The following is a 25,434-nucleotide window of genomic DNA, read 5'->3' as shown; positions in this document are numbered from 1 at the left end:
GGTATTAACTGAGGGTATAGTATTAACTAAGGGTATGGTATTAACTAAGGGTATGGTATTAACTAAGGGTATGGTATTAACTACGGGTACTAAGGTTGTGGTATTAACTAAGGGTATAGTATTAACTGAGGGTATAGTATTAACTGAGGGTATGGTATTAACTAAGGGTATGGTATTAACTAAGGGTATAGTATTAACTGAGGGTATGGTATTAACTAAGGGTATGGTATTAACTAAGGGTATGGTATTATCTAAGGGTATGGTATTAACTAAGGGTATGGTATTAACTACGGGTACTAAGGGTATAGTATTGACTAAGGGTATAGTATTAACTAAGGGTATGGTATTAACTAAGGGTATGGTATTAACTAAGGGTATGGTGTTAACTAAGGGTACTAAGGGTGTGATATTAACTAAGGGTATGGTATTAACTAAAGGTATAGTATTAACTAAGGGTATGGTATTATCTAAGGGTATGGTATTAACTAAAGGTATAGTATTGACTAAGGGTATGGTATTAACTAAGGGTATGGTATTAACTAAGGGTATGGTATTAACTACGGGTACTAAGGGTATAGTATTAACTAAGGGTATGGTATTATCTAAGGGTATGGTATTAACTAAAGGTATAGTATTGACTAAGGGTATGGTATTAACTAAGGGTATGGTATTAACTAAGGGTATGGTATTAACTACGGGTACTAAGGGTATAGTATTGACTAAGGGTATAGTATTGACTAAGGGTATGGTATTAACTAAGGGTATGGCATTAACTAAGGGTATGGTATTAACTAGGGGTATGGTATTAACTAAGGGTATGGTATTAACTAAGGGTATGGTATTAACTGAGGGTATAGTATTAACTAAGGGTATGGTATTAACTAAGGGTATGGTATTAACTACGGGTACTAAGGTTGTGGTATTAACTAAGGGTATAGTATTAACTGAGGGTATAGTATTAACTAAGGGTATGGTATTAACTAAGGGAATGGTATTAACTAAGGGTATAGTATTAACTGAGGGTATAGTATTAACTAAGTGTATGGTATTAACTAAGGGTATGGTATTAACTAAGGGTATAGTATTAACTAAGGGTATAGTATTAACTGAGGGTATAGTATTAACTGAGGGTATGGTATTAACTGAGGGTATAGTATTAACTAAGTGTATGGTATTAACTAAGGGTATAGTATTAACTGAGGGTATGGTATTAACTGAGGGTATAGTATTAACTAAGGGTATGGTATTAACTAAGGGTATGGTATTAATTAAGGTTATGGTATTAACTAAGGGTGTGGTATTAACTAAGGGTACGGTATTAACTAGGGGTATAGTATTAACTAAGGGTATGGTATTAATTAAGGTTATGGTATTAACTAAGGGTATGGTATTAACTAAGGGTATAGTATTAACTAAGGGTACTAAGGGTGTGGTATTAACTAAGGGTATGGTATTAACTAAGGGTATGGTATTAACTAAGGGTACTAAGGGTGTGATATTAACTAAGGGTATGGTATTAACTAAGGGTATAGTATTAACTAAGGGTATGGTATTATCTAAGGGTATGGTATCAACTAAGGGTATGGTATTAACTAAGGGTATGGTATTAACTACGGGTACTAAGGGTATAGTATTAACTAAGGGTATGGTATTATCTAAGGGTATGGTATTAACTAAAGGTATAGTATTGACTAAGGGTATGGTATTAACTAAGGGTATGGTATTAACTAAGGGTATGGTATTAACTAAGGGTACTAAGGGTGTGATATTAACTAAGGGTATGGTATTAACTAAGGGTATAGTATTAACTAAGGGTATGGCATTAACTAAGGGTATGGTATTAACTAGGGGTATGGTATTAACTAAGGGTATGGTATTAACTAAGGGTATGGTATTAACTGAGGGTATAGTATTAACTAAGGGTATGGTATTAACTAAGGGTATGGTATTAACTAAGGGTATGGTATTAACTACGGGTACTAAGGTTGTGGTATTAACTAAGGGTATAGTATTAACTGAGGGTATAGTATTAACTAAGGGTATGGTATTAACTAAGGGAATGGTATTAACTACGGGTATAGTATTAACTGAGGGTATAGTATTAACTAAGAGTATGGTATTAACTAAGGGTATGGTATTAACTACGGGTATAGTATTAACTAAGGGTATAGTATTAACTGAGGGTATAGTATTAACTGAGGGTATGGTATTAACTGAGGGTATAGTATTAACTAAGTGTATGGTATTAACTAAGGGTATAGTATTAACTGAGGGTATGGTATTAACTGAGGGTATAGTATTAACTAAGGGTATGGTATTAACTAAGGGTATGGTATTAATTAAGGTTATGGTATTAACTAAGGGTGTGGTATTAACTAAGGGTACGGTATTAACTAGGGGTATAGTATTAACTAAGGGTATGGTATTAATTAAGGTTATGGTATTAACTAAGGGTATGGTATTAACTAAGGGTATAGTATTAACTAAGGGTACTAAGGGTGTGGTATTAACTAAGGGTGTGGTATTAACTAAGGGTATATATTTAACTAAGGGTATAGTATTAACTGAGGGTATGGTATTAACTGAGGGTATAGTATTAACTAAGGGTATGGTATTAACTAAGGGTATAGTATTAACTAAGGGTACTAAGGGTGTGGTATTAACTAAGGGTGTGGTATTAACTAAGGGTATAGATTTAACTAAGGGTATAGTATAAAAAGAGGGTATGGTATTAACTAAGGGTATAGTATTAACTGAGGGTATGATATTAACTGAGGGTATAGTATTAACTAAGGGTATGGTATTAACTAAGGGTATGGTATTAACTACGGGTACTAAGGGTGTGGTATTAACTAAGGGTATGGTATTAACTAAGGGTATGGTATTAACTAAGGGTATGGTATTAACTGAGGGTATAGTATTAACTAAGGGTATGGTATTAACTATGGGTATGGAATTAACTAAGGGTATGGTATTAACTAAGGGTACTAAGGGTGTGGTATTAACTAAAGGTATAGTATTGACTAAGGGTATGGTATTAACTAAGGGTATGGTATTAACTAGGGGTATGGTATTAACTAAGGGTATGGCATTAACTAAGGGTATGGTATTAACTAGGGGTATGGTATTAACTAAGGGTATGGTATTAACTAAGGGTATGGTATTAACTAGGGGTATGGTATTAACTAAGGGTATGGCATTAACTAAGGGTATGGTATTAACTAGGGGTATGGTATTAACTAAGGGTATGGTATTAACTAAGGGTACTAAGGGTGTGGTATTAACTAAAGGTATAGTATTGACAAGGGTATGGTATTAACTAAGGGTATGGTATTAACTAAGGGTATGGTATTAACTAGGGGTATGGTATTAACTAAGGGTATGGTATTAACTAAGGGTATGGTATTAACTAAGGGTATGGTATTAACTAAGGGTATGGTATTAACTGAGGGTATAGTATTAACTAAGGGTATGGTATTAACTAAGGGTATGGTATTAACTAAGGGTATGGTATTAACTACGGGTACTACGGTTGTGGTATTAACTAAGGGTATAGTATTGACTAAGGGTATAGGTATTAACTAAGGGTATAGTATTAACTAAGGGTATCGTATTAACTGCGGGTATAGTATTAACTAAGGGTATGGTATTAACTGAGGGTATAGTATTAACTAAGGGTATGGTATTAACTAAGGGTATGGTATTAACTACGGGTACTAAGGGTGTGGTATTAACTAAGGGTATAGTATTGACTAAGGGTATGGTATTAACTAAGGGTGTGGTATTAACTACGGGTATGGTATTAACTAAGGGTATCGTATTAACTACGGGTACTAAGGTTGTGGTATTAACTAAGGGTATAGTATTGACTAAGGGTATGGTATTAACTAAGGGTATGGTATTAACTAAGGGTATGGTATTAACTAAGGGTATGGTATTAACTAATGGTACTAAGGGCGCGGTATTAACTAAGGGTATGGTATTACCTAGGGGTATGGTATTAACTAAGGGTATAGTATTAACTGAGGGAAAAGTATTAACTAAGGGTTTGGTATTAACTAAGGGTATGGTATTAACTAGGGGTATGGTATTTACTAAGGGTATAGTATTAACTGAGGGTATAGTATTAACTAAGGGTATGGTATTAACTAAGGGTATGGCATTAACTAAGGGTATGGTATTAACTAGGGGTATGGTATTAACTAAGGGTATGGTATTAACTAAGGGTATGGTATTAACTGAGGGTATAGTATTAACTAAGGGTATGGTATTAACTAAGGGTATGGTATTAACTAAGGGTATGGTATTAACTGAGGGTATGGTATTAACTAAGGGTATGGTATTAACTAAGGGTATGGTATTAGCTAAGGGTATGGTATTAACTACGGGTATGGTATTAACTAAGGGTATGGTGTTAACTAAGGGTACTAAGGGTGTGATATTAACTAAGGGTATGGTATTAACTAAGGGTATAGTATTAACTAAGGGTATGGTATTATCTAAGGGTATGGTATTAACTAAGGGTATGGTATTAACTAAGGGTATGGTATTAACTAAGGGTATGGTATTATCTAAGGGTGTGATATTAACTAAGGGTGTGATATTAACTAAGGGTATGGTATTAACTAAGGGTATAGTATTAACTAAGGGTATGGTATTATCTAAGGGTATGGTATTAACTAAGGGTATAGTATTAACTAAGGGTATGGTATTATCTAAGGGTATGGTATTAACTAAGGGTATGGTATTATCTAAGGGTATGGTATTAACTAAAGGTATAGTATTGACTAAGGGTATGGTATTAACTAAGGGTATGGTATTAACTAAGGGTATGGTATTAACTACGGGTACTAAGGGTATAGTATTGACTAAGGTTATAGTATTGACTAAGGGTATGGTATTAACTACGGGTATGGCATTAACTAAGGGTATGGTATTAACTAGGGGTATGGTATTAACTAAGGGTATGGTATTAACTAAGGGTATGGTATTAACTGAGGGTATAGTATTAACTAAGGGTATGGTATTAACTAAGGGTATGGTATTAACTAAGGGTATGGTATTAACTATGGGTACTAAGGTTGTGGTATTAACTAAGGGTATAGTATTAACTGAGGTTATAGTATTAACTAAGGGTATGGTATTAACTATGGGTATAGTATTAACTGAGGGTATAGTATTAACTAAGTGTATGGTATTAATTAAGGTTATGGTATTAACTAAGGGTGTGGTATTAACTAAGGGTACGGTATTAACTAGGGGTATAGTATTAACTGAGGGTATGGTATTAACTGAGGGTATAGTATTAACTAAGGGTATGGTATTAACTAAGGGTATAGTATTAACTAAGGGTACTAAGGGTGTGGTATTAACTAAGGGTGTGGTATTAACTAAGGGTATAGATTTAACTAAGAGTATAGTATTAACTGAGGGTATGGTATTAACTGAGGGTATAGTATTAACTAAGGGTATGGTATTAACTAAGGGTATGGTATTAACTACGGGTACTAAGGGTGTGGTATTAACTAAGGGTATGGTATTAACTAAGTGTATGGTATTAACTAAGGGTATGGTATTAACTGAGGGTATAGTATTAACTAAGGGTATGGTATTAACTAAGGGTATGGTATTAACTAAGGGTATGGTATTAACTAAGGGTACTAAGGGTGTGGTATTAACTAAAGGTATAGTATTGACTAAGGGTATGGTATTAACTAAGGGTATGGTATTAACTACGGGTACTAAGGTTGTGGTATTAACTAAGGGTATAGTATTGACTAAGGGTATGGTATTAACTAGGGGTATGGTATTAAGTAAGGGTATGGCATTAACTAAGGGTATGGTATTAACTAGGGATATGGTATTAACTAAGGGTATGGTATTAACTAAGGGTATAGTATTAACTAGGGGTATGGTATTAACTAAGGGTATGGCATTAACTAAAGGTATGGTATTAACTAGGGGTAAGGTTATTAACTAAGGGTACGGTATTAACTAAGGGTACTAAGGGTGTGGTATTAACTAAAGGTATAGTATTGACTAAGGGTATGGTATTAACTAAGGGTATGGTATTAACTACGGGTAATAAGGTTGTGGTATTAACTAAGGGTATAGTATTGACTAAGGGTATGGTATTAACTAAGGGTGTGGTATTAACTAAGGGTATGGTATTAACTAAGGGTATGGTATTAACTAAGGGTATGGTGTTAACTAGGGGTATGGTATTAACTAAGGGTATGGTATTAACTAAGGGTATGGTATTAACTAAGGGTATGGTATTAACTAAGGGTATGGTATTAACTGAGGGTATAGTATTAACTAAGGGTATGGTATTAACTAAGGGTATGGTATTAACTAAGGGTATGGTATTAACTACGGGTACTAAGTTTGTGGTATTAACTAAGGGTATAGTATTGACTAAGGGTATGGTATTAACTAAGGGTGTGGTATTAACTACGGTATGGTATTAACTAAGGGTATGGTATTAACTACGGGTACTAAGGTTGTGGTATTAACTAAGGGTATAGTATTGACTAAGGGTATGGTATTAACTAAGGGTATAGTATTAACTAAGGGTATAGTATTAACTAAGGGTATGGTATTAACTAAGGGTGTGGTATTAACTAAGGGTATAGTATTAACTGAGGGTATGGTATTAACTAAGGGTATGGTATTAACTAAGGGTATAGTATTAACTAAGGGTATGGTATTAACTAAGGGTATGGTATTAATTAAGGTTATGGTATTAACTAAGGGTATAATATTAACTAAGGGTATAGTATTAACTAAGGGTATCGTATTAACTGAGGGTATAGTATTAACTAAGGGTATGGTATTAACTGAGGGTATAGTATTAACTAAGGGTATGGTATTAACTAAGGGTATGGTATTAACTAAGGGTATGGTATTAACTGCGGGTACTAAGGGTGTGGTATTAACTAAGGGTATAGTATTGACTAAGGGTATGGTATTAACTAAGGGTGTGGTATTAACTACGGGTATGGTATTAACTAAGGGTATGGTATTAACTACGGGTACTAAGGTTGTGGTATTAACTAAGGGTATAGTATTAACTAAGGGTATGGTATTAACTACGGGTACTAAGGTTGTGGTATTAACTAAGGGTATGGTATTAACTAAGGGTATGGTATTAACTACGGGTACTAAGGTTGTGGTATTAACTAAGGGTATAGTATTAACTAAGGGTATGGTATTAACTAAGGGTGTGGTATTAACTAAGGGTATAGTATTAACTGAGGGTATGGTATTAACTAAGGGTATGGTATTAACTAAGGGTATAGTATTAACTAAGTATATGGTATTAACTAAGGGTATGGTATTAATTAAGGTTATGGTATTAACTAAGGGTATAGTATTAACTAAGGGTATAGTATTAACTAAGGGTATCGTATTAACTGAGGGTATAGTATTAACTAAGGGTATGGTATTAACTGAGGGTATAGTATTAACTAAGGGTATGGTATTAACTAAGGGTATGGTATTAACTAAGGGTATGGTATTAACTAAGGGTATGGTATTAACTAAGGGTATGGTATTAACTAAGGGTATGGTATTAACTACGGGTACTAAGGTTGTGGTATTAACTAAGGGTATAGTATTAACTAAGGGTATGGTATTAACTAAGGGTGTGGTATTAACTAAGGGTATAGTATTAACTGAGGGTATGGTATTAACTAAGGGTATGGTATTAACTAAGGGTATGGTATTAACTAAGGGTATGGTATTAACTAAGGGTATGGTATTAACTAAAGGTATGGTATTAACTAAGTGAAGGACAAATGTACAGTCATGTGTTTGTCGGATTGAAGTAACAGGTGCATGACAGAAAGGACCATATTGACCATGTGATTCTATCATGTTGGCCTCCATCACTTTTTACACTGTGTTGTGGGAATGTTCCACAATGTTGCTGGTAGTTCTGTTGTAGTTGTGTTGTGTCAAATCAAATTAAAATCAATGTTATTGTCACGTTCTGACCTTTATTTCCTTTGTTTTGTATTTATTTAGTATGGTCAGGGCGTGAGTTGGGTGGGCAGTCTATGTTTGTTTTTCTATGATTTGGGTATTTCTATGTTTCGGCCTAGTATGGTTCTCAATCAGAGGCAGGTGTCATTAGTTGCCTCTGATTGAGAATCATACTTAGGTAGCCTGGGTTTCACGGTGTGTTTGTGGGTGATTGTTCCTGTCTCTGTGTTTTGCACCAGATAGGACTGTTTTTGGTTTTCCACGTTTGTTGTTTTTGTAGTGTTCGTGTTTATCTTTTGTTATTAAACATGAATCAAAGAAACCACGCTGCATTTTGGTCCGCCTCTCCTTCACAACAGGAAAACCGTTGCAGTTATTTGTCACATGCATTGTAGGCAACAGATGTAGACTAACAGTGAATGGCTTACATATGGGTCCTGCCCAACAATGCAGAGATAAAAAAATAACACGAGGAATAACTACACAATGAGTAACGATAACTTGGCTATATACACAGGTACCAGTACCGAGTTGATGTGCAGGGGTACGATGTAATTGAGGTAGATATGTATTATGTTGCTGTAGTGGTAGTTGAGGTAGATATGTATTATGCTGCTGTAGAGGGAGTTGAGGTAGATATGTATTATGTTGCTGTAGAGGGAGTTGAGGTAGATCTGTATTATGCTGCTGTCGTCGTAATTGAGGTAGATATGTATTATGCTGCTGTAGAGGGAGTTGAGGTAGATATGTATTATGCTGCTGTAGAGGGAGTTGAGGTAGATATGTATTATGTTGCTGTAGTGGTAGTTGAGGTAGATATGTATTATGCTGCTGTAGAGGGAGTAGAGGTAGATATGTATTATGTTGTTGTAGAGGGAGTCGAGGTAGATATGTATTATGCTGCTGTAGAGGGAGTTGAGGTAGATATGTATTATGCTGCTGTAGAGGGAGTTGAGGTAGATATGTATTATGTTGCTGTAGTGGGAGTTGTGTCTTGTGTTGGTAGTGTCAGCATGAGGTTATCAAACTCGTCATCACTTGTCCTCTCTTAGCCAACTGGCTGCTCTCCCCGTCCCACATCACCACAGAAACCCACGCGCCCATCTGTGAGTCTGCCGCGCCCCTTCTTCCTCCCACACGTCACCGGTCCCATCGGGCTCCCCCAAACACTAGCACAGAGAGAGAGAGAGAGAGAGAGAGAGAGAGATGGAGTGATAGAAATTGGAAAGGAAGGATGACAGGAAGAAGGATAACCTACAGTACATAGCGGACCTTGGAGCGTCTGTCCAAGCTGCCGAGCCTAATGCGCTAATACAACAACGCCCATGTGCCAAGATCAATGCCCCACAGATCAATGAACGGAACAAACTGTGTCTAAACACACACACACAGACAGAGCGGTGTGGCTCAGATTACAGCCTGCCGTTAGCGTCCAGGCTAATGTACTACATACAAGGAGTAATGATCGGGCCCGAGGGGCAGCAAGGGGGCGAGAGCATTGAGCCCAGGGAATGATGGACAGCAAGGGAGAGCCAATGATGGTGCTCTGTCAGACAGGCACGTTGTGGTATTGGCTTCTTTTGGGTCTTTTAAGGACACAAGAAGGTCAGGGAGAAGATGTGTGTGTGTGTGGGGGGGGGGGGTACATTCCAATGCGTAAAGGAAAATTGCTTCTACAACTCTGCCTCTAATGTCTCTACCCAACTAGTTGGAAGTTCCAGTTTGCTACCAAGAGCGGTTGAACACCTGCCCATTCTAAAGTGTGTCAGAGAGAGAGAGAGAGGGAGGTAGAGAGGGGAGTGATGTGTTACATGGTGTTAATTGAGGGAGGGCGGAAGGGAGGGAGGGAGGGAGGGAGGGAGGGAGGGAGGGAGGGAGGGAGGGAGGGAGAAGAGAATGAAAGATGAAAGGCAGGGGGTGGGACTGCTGTTTTGCAGGAGTTTACAGACTGCTGCAGCCCATTTTGAGCATGTCTCTGGGGATGCTGGAAGAGGCAATTACAGAGACGCCCCACTAGGGACTGTAGTTTTCTACGGCTGCTCCTCCCTCCATCCCACTGTGTTTCTCCCTCTACACAGCTCTGCCATGCAGACACAAACACTCCTCTTTCATGCTCAGAAATACATCTCTTTCTCTCGAACAATTCTCTCTGTTTTTGAAATTCTTTGAGATTTCTCCTCCAGTAAATTTTGGAGCGCTACAGTACCCCCGGGTTAGCATTCCATCTAGCTTGCCTTTATGAAGCAGGATATGAGCTCCATTCCTTCAGACACCATCGAGAGCATCATTTAGTTCCTCCTCCAGTCCCGTATTCCTTCCTCTCAGGGTAAATCCTGCTTTTGACGGACGACAGGAATCATGTTTTAGCACATGACAGTGCCAACATCATGACACAGTGCTAAGGCAGGTTCAGCCTGCCTTGTGTAATCTGACTCCCCTGACACATCTCAACCTGTCAACATGTATGTCCCGAATGCATACTGCATACTGGGTGTGTGTAGCAGCGTGCTGTACATATTGTGTGTGTGTGTGTCTGGTCATGTGTGTGTGTGTGTGTGTGTGTGTGTGTGTGTGTGTGTGTGTGTGTGTGTGTGTGTGTGTGTGTGTGTGTGTCTGAGCCTCCAGTATGCTGGGACATGATGACTGGAGAGTGGGGGGGAGGCATACTGCAGACCGCTGTTGGAACAGCTGACCTATTGTCAAGGCAACCAATCTACAGACAATATCGCCATTCACTCACCTCCCCTAGCAGCTAAGGACTTTCTGACTGATTGAATGTTTGATTTCTATTATTGTTCTTTTAATTGACCTTATTCTTCTAGGTGATTTTCTCATCTTTTAATGAAAAAAGTTCTGGCAAACACCATTCCAATTATGCAATGCAGACCGACTGGAGGTGTCATTACTGTAGGGGAAAATATCTGTCTTTATTTAGTGTGATTAGAGAGAAAATCAACCTTTATTTTCTGTACATTCTGTCCTTTGAAGGTTGAAGGTAGGGCGGTTGACTAATCCATCACAGTAGCATGAAGACCAGACATTTAACCACATATGTTTTAGCTAACAGTTGGTGGGGGAATAAAGATGGTCTAATCCAGGGGTTTTCATATTTCTCCTCAGGGACCCCCCGACAGTATTTGAACCATTCCACAGCTAGCACACCTGATTCAAATGGTCAACTAATCATTAAAAACCCTTGAGTAGGTGAATCAGGTGATGTAGTTCAGTACCACAACAAAAGTGTGAGTCCCCGAGGAGAGGTTTGAGAACCACGGTCCTTATCATTGCCCAGGTTTATCAGACTATTTGTCTGGAAGACTTCCTGGTACAGTAGCTCACTCACCAACCCTTTCCCTACCTGACTCGTTATGTATCTTGTTTGCTTCCTCCCTTCTCTCTCCATCACCGCGTTCCTTTGAAAAGATGCTCCTCTCTGTGAACCACCTGACATCTCCCCTCACATCCATGAGCCCCAGCTGGCGCTCTGTTTGAAGTGCTGATCACTATGTTCCAGGTTACCGTCACCACTTGGTCCACCTGCCACACACACACACACCTCAGCCACCTGTCACTTAACGTGCCTAAGGTACCTCAGAGACCAGACTGTCTTTTCCATCGCTCTTACTTTCTCTCGTTTTCCTTGTCTTCAAATGGTCTTTATCTCTCCCTCTTCACCTTTGGACACCTGCAAAGTATTGGTGATACGCACTCTTTCCTTGACAGACTGACAAGGTGAATCCAGGTGAAAGCCACTATCCTTATTAATGTCACCTGTTAAATCCACTTCAATCAGTGTAGATGAAGTGGAGGAGACAGGTTAAAGAAGGATTTTTTTTTAGCCTTGAGGCATTGAGACATGGATTGTGTGTGTGTGCCATTTAGAGGGTGAATGGGCAAGAATAAAGGTTTAAGTGCCTTTGAACGGAGTATAGTAGTAGCTGCCAGGCGCTCTGGTTTGAGTGTGTCACGCTCACACTCAAACCAGGCTCACGCTCAACAGTTTCCTGTGTGTATCAAGAATGGTCCACCACCCAAAGGACATCCAGCCAACTTGACACAACTGTGGGAGTCAAGAGGGGCCAGCATCCCTGTGGAACACTTTAAACACCTTGTAGGGTCCGTGTCCGACTGAATTGAGGTTGTTCTGGGGGCAAAAGGTGGTGCAACGCAATATAGGAAGGTGTTCCTAATTTTTTGTACACTTAGTGTATTTTAATATCACATTAACGAGGTTTGATTATATAAAACGGTCTGTTCTCGTGGAAGAAAAAACCCTACATGCTAAAGGTGTGTTGTGTTGTGTTGCCTGTTGCATTTGTTTCCTGGGCCTGTCTCTAATGAGAGATGAGCAGGTCAGCAGGGGGTCAAGTCAGCATTGTAAGATGCAGTAAACAGCCTGGAATTACCCCGACTAACCAGCTGCTTTACCCTGCATTAGATATCATTACACCATCATTAGAACAGCCTCAACCATGATCCAATCTCAACAGCACAAAACAAACGGCCTACGGTTCGTTAGTGTGAGTCTTCCTCCAATCAAATGAAATAATAATCGTGTTTACGCCATTATTCTTGCTCAGTGCCTAATTAGTCAAATATAAGGCAGACACGGTACTCAGTTAGAAAACAATTAAGGTAGAGCTGGGTTTCCAATATGGCGGAGGATCCTGACAGAAAGAGAGACAGCTAGCAGTGGCTGCTAGGTTTGGCTTTACTTTAGCAGTGGTACCCCTGTTTGGATGGGTGTCTTGTAAAACAAGCTCAAATTGGGTCGTTTCTTCTGCATGGCTGGCTGTCAGGCTCTAGTCTAAATGCAAAGGGATGTGCCGTAGCAATTTGTTTGACCTGGCAGAACGCGGAGGAGTTTTAGAGCTGGGAGTTGGAGCGGGAAGAAAGTAGCGGGTCGCTATCAACCAAAATAACTGTGTTTCTGTCTTTGGGATGTTGGAGACAGCCGTGGGTTTGCGGTACAGTTGTATAACAGCTCTGGGTGCTGCAGTAACTGGATACAGACCGGCTATAGGTCAAACTGCCTGTCTGTCAGCAGCATCTGTCAGCAGCAACAGGGATAAAAGTATGGGGTTTTCTCTCTCTCTTCCTTTCACATCTTCCTTTATTTCAACCAACAACCTTTTCTGTTTTCTGCTTTAGTCAAACTTGTTGAGGCCCCATTCCTCCCACTGCTCTTCAGTGAGGGAAGGGAGGCTCGCTAGCTGTGAAGTGCTTCCAGCAGAATTAGACTGACTACTTTACTCCTGTGTGCATTTGACGGCACGTGGCACTTGGAAACAGGGCGCCTGCGACATGAATGGGGTTTTTGTTCCGTACTGTATTTACCTTGGAACTTCTCTTCTGGGAAGGCCTCTCCATGGCACCGTGCCCATATTAGGATGTTCTCTCATCAGGCTGATGCTGTCACTGCTCTTAGCTGGCCTCTGCTCTGGCTGCTGTGGAGGAGATAAACAGGCGGTTAACAGACGCTGCTCTGCTGCTCTGACCTTCTCCTAATGGACCAGGATCTGATATATGCTTCTCAGCCCTAAATAGACGAAGGAGGTAATGAGAGAGAAATCACACACACACTCGCGCAGACATATACAGACGCACACACCCCAGCCGTCTCCCCCTTTGCTCTCGTCTCCCCCACATGACAATATTAAGGAGGCTTCCAATTGTGATGTGCTTTATAGCACCCCCTCCACCCCCGTGGCCTCCACACTGTGCCAGTCTGTGTCTGTGCTGGTGCCTGTGCCCGTGTCTGTGTCTGTTGCTGTGCTGGTTGGTGCCTGTGTCTGTGTTGGTGCCTGTGCCCGTGCCCGTGCCCGTGCCCGTGCCTGTGCCTGTGCCTGTGCCCGTGCCCGTGCCCGTGCCCGTGCCTGTGCCTGTGCCCGTGTCTGTGCCCGTGCCTGTGCCGGTGTCTGTATCTGTGTCTGTGCCCCCTCACACTCATAATAACCACCTCACTCAACTCATGAATATGCAGTCACAGCCCAGAGATGGAGTGCTTCTTAAATCCTCAGTTTATGACTATATATCTTCATATTTTTGTCAAGTGTTCATCCAAGGTCTTTAATTAAAACGCACTCCGTTACATGGCCTATACCCATACCCACCCAGCCTAACGCATTTAACATGCCCCGTCTGAGAATTAAAGTGTGTGTAATAATGTATGTGTAACACATTAAAAGCTCATTACCTGGTCTTGAATGCTTGCCTGCCATAGTGTCAGCAGGTACAGGCTATAAGAAGGGACAGCATTGTTGCTTTCTGGTCTGTACTGTAATAGGGCTTGCTACCAGTATCGCCCCCTATCTGATGGATTAGGAACAACACCTGACTCCCTGATATGATTCCTCCTCATGTGTGTGTGTGTTTGTGTGTGTGTGTGTGTGTGTGTGTGTGTGTGTGAGTGTACAGATGACACAGCTGGCTGGTCCTGATAGGGCCTGTGTGTGCCCACCTGCCTCCACCAAGGCTGTTTATTTTTCATAAACGGTGATTTTCTCCTCCCTCCTCCCTCCCCCAGAAAACCCTCACCATCCTCTATCTCGCTCTCTCTCACCTCCACCCCCCCTCTCTCCTTCTCTCTCTCTCTCTCTCTCTCTCTCTCTCTCTCACCCCCCCCTCTCTCTCTCACCCCCCCTCTCTCCCGCTCTCTCTCTGACACCAAATTACCTTGTTTGCTCAACCGAGGTAATGATTTCATTATAATTAACAGCTGCTTGTCAGGGCCTTTTTGTGCTTTGTTTGGTCAGAATAAATGAATATACTTATCCTGGAAGTGGGAGAGATGGTTTTCAGCTTTAATGCTTTGTTTTGTAGCTGGTTTTATAAGCAGAGTTGTGCTGCTTCACTGACCCGATAGAGAGAACTCTAAACACACACACAGATGGATAGGGTTCTCTATCTCTGCCTCACAATGGGTTGCATGAAATCAGTTGTATGATCAGTTATTTGTTGGGTGTTTGTGTGTGTTTGTCATGTTTGTTTTGTTTGGGAGTGTGTGGTTGCGTGCGTGTTTGTGTGTTTGTGTGTGTTTGTGTGTGTATGTGTGTGTATATGTGTGTGTACTGCAGCCCTAGCCCATTGTAATGAAGAGGTAATAACTCATGTGCAGTGTGTCTCTGGGGGAGAGGAGAGGCTGTGGCTAACTGACAGGAGGGGGAAATTAGAGAGATCGATCAGCTACACATCTATCAGGCCAGGTAAAGACTGCATAATTACCCTGTCGCCATTCCTCTAGGGATGCTAGGTATCTGTCATGGATATTTGTGCGTGTGTGTGTGACTGTCAGCTAACCAAGCACCTAACAGAGGCTCAATCACTTTGCGTGTGCTATGCATGCTTGACAAGGCAGTGACCAGTGGGGCAGGTAGCAGCAGGCCAGCTAGATCATTAGAATGCCCAATGATACTGTCAAGCACAGCTCTTTCATTTCCCTCTGATAGCACAGGCCTGGAGAGTTCTCCCTCTTCCTCTCTCCCCCCATCTCTCTCTCTCTCTCTCTCTCTCTCTCTCTCTCTCTCTCTCTCTGTCTCTGTCTCTGTCTCTGTCTCTGTCTCTGTCTCTCTCTCTGTCTCTCTCTCACCTCTAATCTCTCTCTCTCTCTCTCTCTCACCTCTAATCTCTCTCTCTCTCTCTCTCTCTCACCTCTAATCTCTCTCTCTCTCTCTCTCTCTCTCTCTCTCTCTCTCTCTCTCTCTCTCTCTCTGACTCTCTCTTTCTTTCTCTCTCTGACTCTCTCTTTCTTTCTCTCTCTCTCTGTCTCTCTCTCACCTCTAATCTCTCTGTCTCTCTCACCTCTCTCTCTCTCTCTCCCTCTCTCTCTCTGTCTCTTTCTCTCTCTCTCTCACCTCTCTGTGTCTCTCTCTCTCTCTCTCACCTCTCTCTCTCTGTGTCTTTCTCTCTCTCTCTCTCTGTCTCTCTCTCACCTCTCTCTCTCTCACCTCTCTCTCTCTCTCTCTCCCTCACCTCTCTCTCACCTCTCTCTCTCGCTCTCTCTCTGTCACCTCTCTCTCTCTCTCTCTGTCTCTCTCAGCTCTCTGTCTCTCTCACCTCTCTGTGTCTCTCTCTCTCTCACCTCTCTCTCTGTGTGTCTCTATCTCTCTCTCTCACCTATCTCTCTCTCACCTCTCTCTCTCTCTCTCTCTCATTCTCTTCCTCACCTCTCACCTCTCTCTCTCGCTCTCTCTCTGTCACCCCCCCTCTCTCTCTCTCTCTCTCTCTCTCACCTCTCTCTCTCTCTCTCTCTCTCTCTCTCTCTCCCTCACCTCTCTCTCACCTCTCTCTCTCGCTCTCTCTCTCAGCTCTCTGTCTCTCTCACCTCTCTGTGTCTCTCTCTCACCTCTCTCTCTCTGTGTCTCTCTCTCTCTCTCTCACCTCTCTCTCTCTCTGTCTCTCTCTCTCTCTCTCTCTCTCTCTCTCTCTCTCTCTCTCTGTCTCTGACTCTCTCTTTCTTTCTCTCTCTCTGTCTCTCTCTCACCTCTAATCTCTCTCTCTCTCTCTCTCTCTCTCTCTCTCACCTCACTCTCTCTCTCTCTGTCTCTCTCACCTCTCTCTCTCTCTCCCTCTCTCTCTCTGTCTCTCTCTCTCTCACCTCTCTGTGTCTCTCTCTCTCTCTCTCACCTCTCTCTCTGTGTGTCTTTCTCTCTCTCTCTCTCTGTCTCTCTCTCACCTCTCTCTCTCTCACCTCTCTCTCTCTCTCTCCCTCACCTCTCTCTCACCTCTCTCTCTCGCTCTCTCTCTGTCACCTCTCTCTCTCTCTCTCTGTCTCTCTCAGCTCTCTGTCTCTCTCACCTCTCTGTGTCTCTCTCTCTCTCACCTCTCTCTCTGTGTGTCTCTCTCTCTCTCACCTATCTCTCTCTCACCTCTCTCTCTCTCTCTCTCTCATTCTCTTCCTCACCTCTCACCTCTCTCTCTCGCTCTCTCTCTGTCACCCCCCCCCCTCTCTCTCTCTCTCTCTCTCTCACCTCTCAAATCAAATCAAATCAAATCAAATTTATTTTATATAGCCCTTCGTACATCAGCTGATATCTCAAAGTGCTGTACAGAAACCCAGCCTAAAACCCCAAACAGCAAGCAATGCAGGTGAAGAAGCACGGTGGCTAGGAAAAACTCCCTAGAAAGGCCAAAACCTAGGAAGAAACCTAGAGAGGAACCAGGCTATGTGGGGTGGCCAGTCCTCTTCTGGCTGTGCCGGGTGGAGATTATAACAAAACATGGTCAAGATGTTCAAATGTTCATAAATGACCAGCATGGTCGAATAATAATAAGGCAGAATAGTTGAAACTGGAGCAGCAGCACAGTCAGGTGGACTGGGGACAGCAAGGAGTCATCATGTCAGGTAGTCCTGGGGCATGGTCCTAGGGCTCAGGTCCTCCGAGAGAGAGAAAGAAAGAGAGAATTAGAGAGAGCATATGTGGGATGGCCAGTCCTCTTCTGGCTGTGCCGGGTGGAGATTATAACAGAACATGGCCAAGATGTTCAAATGTTCATAAATGATCAGCATGGTCGAATAATAATAAGGCAGAACAGTTGAAACTGGAGCAGCAGCACAGCCAGGTGGACTGGGGACAGCAAGGAGTCATCATGTCAGGTAGTCCTGGGGCATGGTCCTAGGGCTCAGGTCCTCCGAGAGAGAGAAAGAGAGAAGGAGAGAATTAGAGAACGCACACTTAGATTCACACAGGACACCGAATAGGACAGGAGAAGTACTCCAGATATAACAAACTGACCCTAGCCCCCCGACACATAAACTACTGCAGCATAAATACTGGAGGCTGAGACAGGAGGGGTCAGGAGACACTGTGGCCCACTCCGAGGACACCCCCGGACAGGGCCAAACAGGAAGGATATAACCCCACCCACTTTGCCAAAGCACAGCCCCCACACCACTAGAGGGATATCTTCAACCACCAACTTACCATCCTGAGACAAGGCTGAGTATAGCCCACAAAGACCTACGCCACGGCACAACTTAAGGGGGGGGGGGGGGAGCGCCAACCCAGACAGGATGACCACATCAGTGACTCAACCCACTCAGGTGACGCACCTCCTCCAGGGACGGCATGAGAGAGCCCCAGTAAAGCCAGTGACTCAGCCCCTGTAATAGGGTTAGAGGCAGAGAATCCCAGTGGAAAGAGGGGAACCGGCCAGGCAGAGACAGCAAGGGTGGTTCGTTGCTCCAGAGCCTTTCCGTTCACCCTCCCACTCCTGGGCCAGACTACACTCAATCATATGACCCACTGAAGAGATGAGTCTTCAGTAGAGACTTAAAGGTTGAGACCGAGTTTGCGTCTCTGACATGGGTAGGCAGACCGTTCCATAAAAATGGAGCTCTATAGGAGAAAGCCCTGCCTCCAGCTGTTTGCTTAAAAATTCTAGGGACAATTAGGAGGCCTGCGTCTTGTGACCGTAGCGTACGTGTAGGTATGTACGGCAGGACCAAATCAGAGAGATAGATAGGAGCAAGCCCATGTAATGCTTTGTAGGTTAGCAGTAAAACCTTGAAATCAGCCCTTGCTTTGACAGGAAGCCAGTGTAGAGAGGCTAGCACTGGAGTAATATGATCAAATTTTTTGGTTCTAGTCAGGATTCTAGCAGCCGTATTTAGCACTAACTGAAGTTTATTTAGTGCTTTATCCGGGTAGCCGGAAAGTAGAGCATTGCAGTAGTCTAACCTGGAAGTGACAAAAGCATGGATTAATTTTTCTGCATCATTTTTGGACAGAAAGTTCCTGATTTTTGCAATGTTTCGTAGATGGAAAAAAGCTGTCCTTGAAATGGTCTTGATATGTTCTTCAAAAGAGAGATCAGGGTCCAGAGTAACACCGAGGTCCTTCACAGTTTTATTTGAGACGACTGTACAACCATTAAGATTAATTGTCAGATTCAACAGAAGATCTCTTTGTTTCTTGGGACCTAGAACAAGCATCTCTGTTTTGTCCGAGTTTAAAAGTAGAAAGTTTGCAGCCATCCACTTCCTTATGTCTGAAACACATTCTTCTAGCAAGGGCAATTTTGGGGCTTCACCATGTTTAATTGAAATGTACAGCTGTGTGTCATCTGCATAGCAGTGAAAGTTAACATTATGTTTTCGAATAACATCCCCAAGAGGTAAAATATATAGTGAAAACAAAAGTGGTCCTAAAACGGAACCTTGAGGAACACCGAAATTTACAGTTGATTTGTCAGAGGACAGACCATTCACAGAGACAAACTGATATCTTTCCGACAGATAAGATCTAAACCAGGCCAGAACTTGTCCGTGTAGACCAATTTGGGTTTCCAATCTCTCCAAAAGAATGTGGTGATCGATGGTATCAAAAGCAGCACTAAGGTCTAGGAGCACGAGGACAGATGCAGAGCCTCGGTCCGATGCCATTAAAATGTCATTTACCACCTTCACAAGTGCCGTCTCAGTGCTATGATGGGGTCTAAAACCAGACTGAAGCATTTCGTATACATTGTTTGTCTTCAGGAAGGCAGTGAGTTGTTGCGCAACAGCCTTTTCTAAAATTTTTGAGAGGAATGGAAGATTCGATATAGGCCGATAGTTTTTTATATTTTCTGGGTCAAGGTTTGGCTTTTTCAAGAAAGGCTTTATTACTGCCACTTTTAATGAGTTTGGTACACATCCGGTGGATAGAGAGCCGTTTATTATGTTCAACATAGTAGGGCCAAGCACAGGAAGCAGCTCTTTCAGTAGTTTAGTTGGAATAGGGTCCAGTATGCAGCTTGAAGGTTTAGAGGCCATGATTATTTTCATCATTGTGTCAAGAGATATAGTACTAAAACACTTGAGTGTCTCTCTTGATCCTAGGTCCTGGCAGAGTTGTGCAGACTCAGGACAACTGAGCTTTGAAGGAATACGCAGATTTAAGGAAGAGTCCGTAATTTGCTTTCTAATAATCATAATCTTTTCCTCAAAGAAGTTCATGAATTTATCACTGCTAAAGTGAAAGTCATCCTCTCTTGGGGAATGCTGCTTTTTAGTTAGCTTTGCGACAGTATCAAAAAGGAATTTCGGATTGTTCTTATTTTCCTCAATTAAGTTAGAAAAATAGGATGATCGAGCAGCAGTAAGGGCTCTTCGGTACTGCACAGTACTGTCTTTCCAAGCTAGTCGGAAGACTTCCAGTTTGGTGTGGCGCCATTTCCGTTCCAATTTTCTGGAAGCTTGCTTCAGAGCTCGGGTATTTTCTGTGTACCAGGGAGCTAGTTTCTTATGAGAACCTCTCTCTCTGTGTGTCTCTCTCTCTCTCACCTATCTCTCTCTCTCTCTCTCTCTCTCTCTCTCCCTCACCTCTCTCTCACCTCTCTCTCTCGCTCTCTCTCTCAGCTCTCTGTCTCTCTCACCTCTCTGTGTCTCTCTCTCACCTCTCTCTCTCTGTGTCTCTCTCTCTCTCTCTCACCTCTCTCTCTCTCTGTCTCTCTCTCTCTCTCTCACCTCTCTCTCTCTCTCTGTCTCTCTCTCACCTCTCTCTCTCTCACCTCTCTCTCTCTCTCTCCCTCACCTCTCTCTCACCTCTCTCTCTCGCTCTCTCTCTGTCACCTCTCTCTCTCTCTCTCTGTCTCTCTCAGCTCTCTGTCTCTCTCACCTCTCTGTGTCTCTCTCTCTCTCACCTCTCTCTCTGTGTGTCTCTCTCTCTCTCTCACACCTATCTCTCTCTCACCTCTCTCTCTCTCTCTCTCTCTCATTCTCTTCCTCACCTCTCACCTCTCTCTCTCGCTCTCTCTCTGTCACCCCCCCCTCTCTCTCTCTCTCTCTCTCACCTCTCTCTCTCTCTCTCTCTCTCTCTCTCTCTCCCTCACCTCTCTCTCACCTCTCTCTCTCTCGCTCTCTCTCTCAGCTCTCTGTCTCTCTCACCTCTCTGTGTCTCTCTCTCACCTCTCTCTCTCTGTGTGTCTCTCTCTCTCTCTCACCTCTCTCTCTCTCTGTGTCTCTCTCTCTCTCTCTCTCTCTCTCTCTCTCTCTCTGTCTCTGACTCTCTCTTTCTTTCTCTCTCTCTCTGTCTCTGACTCTCTCTTTCTTTCTCTCTCTCTCTGTCTCTCTCTCACCTCTAATCTCTCTCTCTCTGTCTCTCTCTCACCTCTAATCTCTCTCTCTCTCTCTCTCTCTCTCTCTCTCACCTCACTCTCTCTCTCTCTGTCTCTCTCACCTCTCTCTCTCTCTCCCTCTCTCTCTCTGTCTCTCTCTCTCTCTCTCTCACCTCTCTGTGTCTCTCTCTCTCTCTCTCACCTCTCTCTCTGTGTGTCTTTCTCTCTCTCTCTCTCTGTCTCTCTCTCACCTCTCTCTCTCACCTCTCTCTCTCTCTCTCCCTCACCTCTCTCTCACCTCTCTCTCTCGCTCTCTCTCTGTCACCTCTCTCTCTCTCTCTCTGTCTCTCTCAGCTCTCTGTCTCTCTCACCTCTCTGTGTCTCTCTCTCTCTCACCTCTCTCTCTGTGTGTCTCTCTCTCTCTCACCTATCTCTCTCTCACCTCTCTCTCTCTCTCTCTCTCATTCTCTTCCTCACCTCTCACCTCTCTCTCTCGCTCTCTCTCTCACCTCTCTCTCTCTCTCTCTCTCTCTCTCCCTCACCTCTCTCTCACCTCTCTCTCTCGCTCTCTCTCTCAGCTCTCTCTCTCTCTCACCTCACTCTCTCTCTCTCTGTCTCTCTCACCTCTCTCTCTCTCTCCCTCTCTCTCTCTGTCTCTCTCTCTCTCTCTCTCACCTCTCTGTGTCTCTCTCTCTCTCTCTCACCTCTCTCTCTGTGTGTCTTTCTCTCTCTCTCTCTCTGTCTCTCTCTCACCTCTCTCTCTCACCTCTCTCTCTCTCTCTCCCTCACCTCTCTCTCACCTCTCTCTCTCGCTCTCTCTCTGTCACCTCTCTCTCTCTCTCTCTGTCTCTCTCAGCTCTCTGTCTCTCTCACCTCTCTGTGTCTCTCTCTCTCTCACCTCTCTCTCTGTGTGTCTCTCTCTCTCTCACCTATCTCTCTCTCACCTCTCTCTCTCTCTCTCTCTCATTCTCTTCCTCACCTCTCACCTCTCTCTCTCTCTCTCTCTCTCACCTCTCTCTCTCTCTCTCTCTCTCTCCCTCACCTCTCTCTCACCTCTCTCTCTCGCTCTCTCTCTCAGCTCTCTGTCTCTCTCACCTCTCTGTGTCTCTCTCTCACCTCTCTCTCTCTCTGTCTCTCTCTCTCTCTCTCACCTCTCTCTCTCTCTGTCTCTCTCTCTCTCTCTCACCTCTCTCTCTCTCTCTGTCTCTCTCTCACCTCTCTCTCTCTCACCTCTCTCTCTCTCTCTCCCTCACCTCTCTCTCACCTCTCTCTCTCGCTCTCTCTCTGTCACCTCTCTCTCTCTCTCTCTGTCTCTCTCAGCTCTCTGTCTCTCTCACCTCTCTGTGTCTCTCTCTCTCTCACCTCTCTCTCTGTGTGTCTCTCTCTCTCTCTCTCACCTATCTCTCTCTCACCTCTCTCTCTCTCTCTCTCTCATTCTCTTCCTCACCTCTCACCTCTCTCTCTCGCTCTCTCTCTGTCACCCCCCCCCTCTCTCTCTCTCTCTCTCTCACCTCTCTCTCTCTCTCTCTCTCTCTCTCTCTCTCTCCCTCACCTCTCTCTCACCTCTCTCTCTCTCGCTCTCTCTCTCAGCTCTCTGTCTCTCTCACCTCTCTGTGTCTCTCTCTCACCTCTCTCTCTCTGTGTGTCTCTCTCTCTCTCTCACCTCTCTCTCTCTCTGTGTCTCTCTCTCTCTCTCTCTCTCAAATTCAAATTCAAGCTGCTTTATTGGCATGAAAAACATTGTGTCAATATTGCCAAAGCAACAATGTATACAATATACATTGTAACAAAATTGTAAATGATAGCAAATAATAATATAAAATGGTAGTAAATAATAATACAAAAATAAATACAATAAAATGGTAACAGTCTACAGTAAACATTAATAATTATAGTAATAACAATAATAGTAATAATAAGTAAGTTACTGTTTACTATGCAGATGTTATTATTCAGTGTCCCTCAGGCTATGGCAGGAAAATACATATTTGGCTGCAAGAGGAGCCATTGCTCCTTCGCCCATGAGTATTCTTAGTTTTTCCTCTGGGTTCAATTTGTAAAAATGTGGAATATATGTAGTCATTTCTGTGAATAATGAATCTCTTTGTGAGGAATATTTATCACAGTAAAGGAGAAAGTGCATCTCTGTCTCTACCTCCCCTGTCATGCAGTGACCACATACACGCTCTTCTTTGGGTAGCCATGTCTTTTTATGTCTGCCGGTTTCTATTGCCAATCGGTGGTCACTCAGCCTGTACTTGGTAAGGATCTGTCTCTGCTTCGTATCTCTGACAGAGTAGAGATAATCAGCCAATTCATATTCTCTGTTTAGGGTCAGATAGCAATTTAGTCGGCTTTGGGATTTTGTTTCGTTTTTCCAGTATTGTAAGTATGATTCCTTTGATTGGTTCATGATTTTGTTTATTGGAATTCTTTCTTTTGAAGCAGTGCTGGTGTCAGCTTGATTGGTGAGGTCCAACACCAGCTGACTGAGAGGGCTCGTTTCTGGGCTCAGCTCTTGGGCTTGAAGTGCTTTAAATTGCAGACTCGAATTTGGACTTGAATTTAGATGTAGCCAAAATTTTAATGGTCTTTTCTGTATTTTCATTATTACTGGAAAACGGCCCAATTCTGCCCTACATGCATTAGTTGGTGTATTTCTCTGGACTTGTAGAATTTTCCGACAGAATTCTGCATGTAGGGTTTCAATTGGATGTTTGTCCCACATTTTAAAATCCAGTTTATTGAGTGGCCCCCAAACCTCACTTCCATAAAGTGCTATTGGTAGGATTACACTGTCAAATATTTTAGTCCAAATTCTAATTGGGATGTTGATTTTGAATAATTTCATTTTTATTGCATACATTGCTCTGCGGGCTTTTTCTTTGAGTGCCTTCACTGCCATATTAAAGTTTCACGATGCAGATATGGTCAGACCAAGGTAGGTGTAATTTTTTGTGTGTTCAATTAAGGTGTTGTTCAGGGTGAATTTACATTTTTGTTTCTGACATCTGGGTTTTTTTTGGAAAATCATGATTTTAGTTTTTTGGAAATTTACTGCCAGGGCCCAATTATGGCAATATTGCTCCAGAATATTAATGTTTTGTTGAAGACCTTCTTTGGTTGGTGATAGAAGTACCAAGTCATCAGCATATAGCAGGTATTTCACCTCTGTGTCAAATAGTGTGAGTCCTGGGGCTGGAGATTGGTCCAACATGTCTGCTAATTCATTGATATAAATGTTGAAAAGATTTGGACTCAAATTGCAGCCTTGTCTCACACCTCGACATTGTGAAAAAAATTCTGTTCTTTGGTTTTTGATTTTTATTGCACACTTATTTTCTGTGTACATACATTTTATTAAGTCATACACCTTACCACCAAGCCCACTTTGTAGAATTTTGTAGAATAGCCCTTCGTGCCAAATCGAATCAAATGCTTTTTTAAAGTCAATAAAGCAAGCAAAGATTTTGCCCTCTTTTTTTTGGTGGACGTGTTTATTAATTAGTGTGTGTAAGGTGTATATATGGTCAGTAGTGCGATGGTTAGGGAGAAAGCCAATTTGACATTTACTTATTACATTTTTTTCTTGAAGAAAGGTTTGAATTCTTGAATTCAAAATGCTACAGAAAATCTTTCCCAAGTTACTGTTGACGCAAATTCCCCTGTAATTATTGGGGTCTGATTTGTCTCCACTTTTGTGGATAGGGGAGATGAGCCCCTGGTTCCAGACATCAGGGAAGCAGCCAGAAGTTAAAACCATGTTGAACAATTTAAGCACAGCATTTTGCAACTCAGGTGTGCTGTTTTTCAGCATTTCATTTCTGATGTTGTCTACACCACAAGCCTTTTTTGATTTAATAGATTTTAGCTTTTCATTTAGTTCTTGTTGGGTTATTGGGTAATCTAATGGATTTTGGTTGTTTTTAATGACTGATTCCAGGATGTTCAATTTTTCTTTAATTTCTAATTGGTTCTGGTTTAAGTCTTTTTGTGGGATGTTTTTGTATAGATTATCAAAGTAAGTTTTCCAAATTCCTACATCTTGTATGGCTAATTCTTGTGGCTTTGTTGTGCTTAAATTGTTCCACATGTCCCAGAACTGATTTTGGTCAATTGCGTTTTCAATTTCATCAAGTGTCTTGTTGGTATAATTCAATTTCTTGCATTTCAGTGTTTGTTTATACTGTTTCAGAGTTTCAAAGTATTCATATCGTAGCTCTGGGTTGTTTTGCTGCTTATGTTTTTTGTTTGACATTTGTCTTAGGTGTTTTCTAATTGTTTTACATTCATTATCAAACCATTTGTCAGAAACATTTTGATTTTTGCTTCTGATGTTGCATTGCTTTGGTTTTCTCAAATTTGCTTTCGATGCTGCTTTTTGGAATATGCAGTTGATGTTTTGGGTAG

The 25,434-nt window shown here is 42.3% G+C and overlaps 1 protein-coding gene across 1 annotated transcript in view; it reads left to right on the top strand.

The window, feature by feature from the left end:
- LOC110538958 (SRC kinase signaling inhibitor 1) overlaps positions 1-25,434 on the top strand; it is a 172,162-nt gene that overhangs the window by 76,854 nt on the left and 69,874 nt on the right. The gene's annotated exons all lie outside the window — the stretch shown is intronic.

The sequence above is a fragment of the Oncorhynchus mykiss genome, chromosome 12, assembly GCF_013265735.2.
Source record: "Oncorhynchus mykiss isolate Arlee chromosome 12, USDA_OmykA_1.1, whole genome shotgun sequence".
Classification (NCBI taxonomy): domain Eukaryota; kingdom Metazoa; phylum Chordata; class Actinopteri; order Salmoniformes; family Salmonidae; genus Oncorhynchus; species Oncorhynchus mykiss.
Note: the sequence above shows the minus strand (reverse complement) of the source record. Positions and strands in the feature narration are given on the sequence as shown.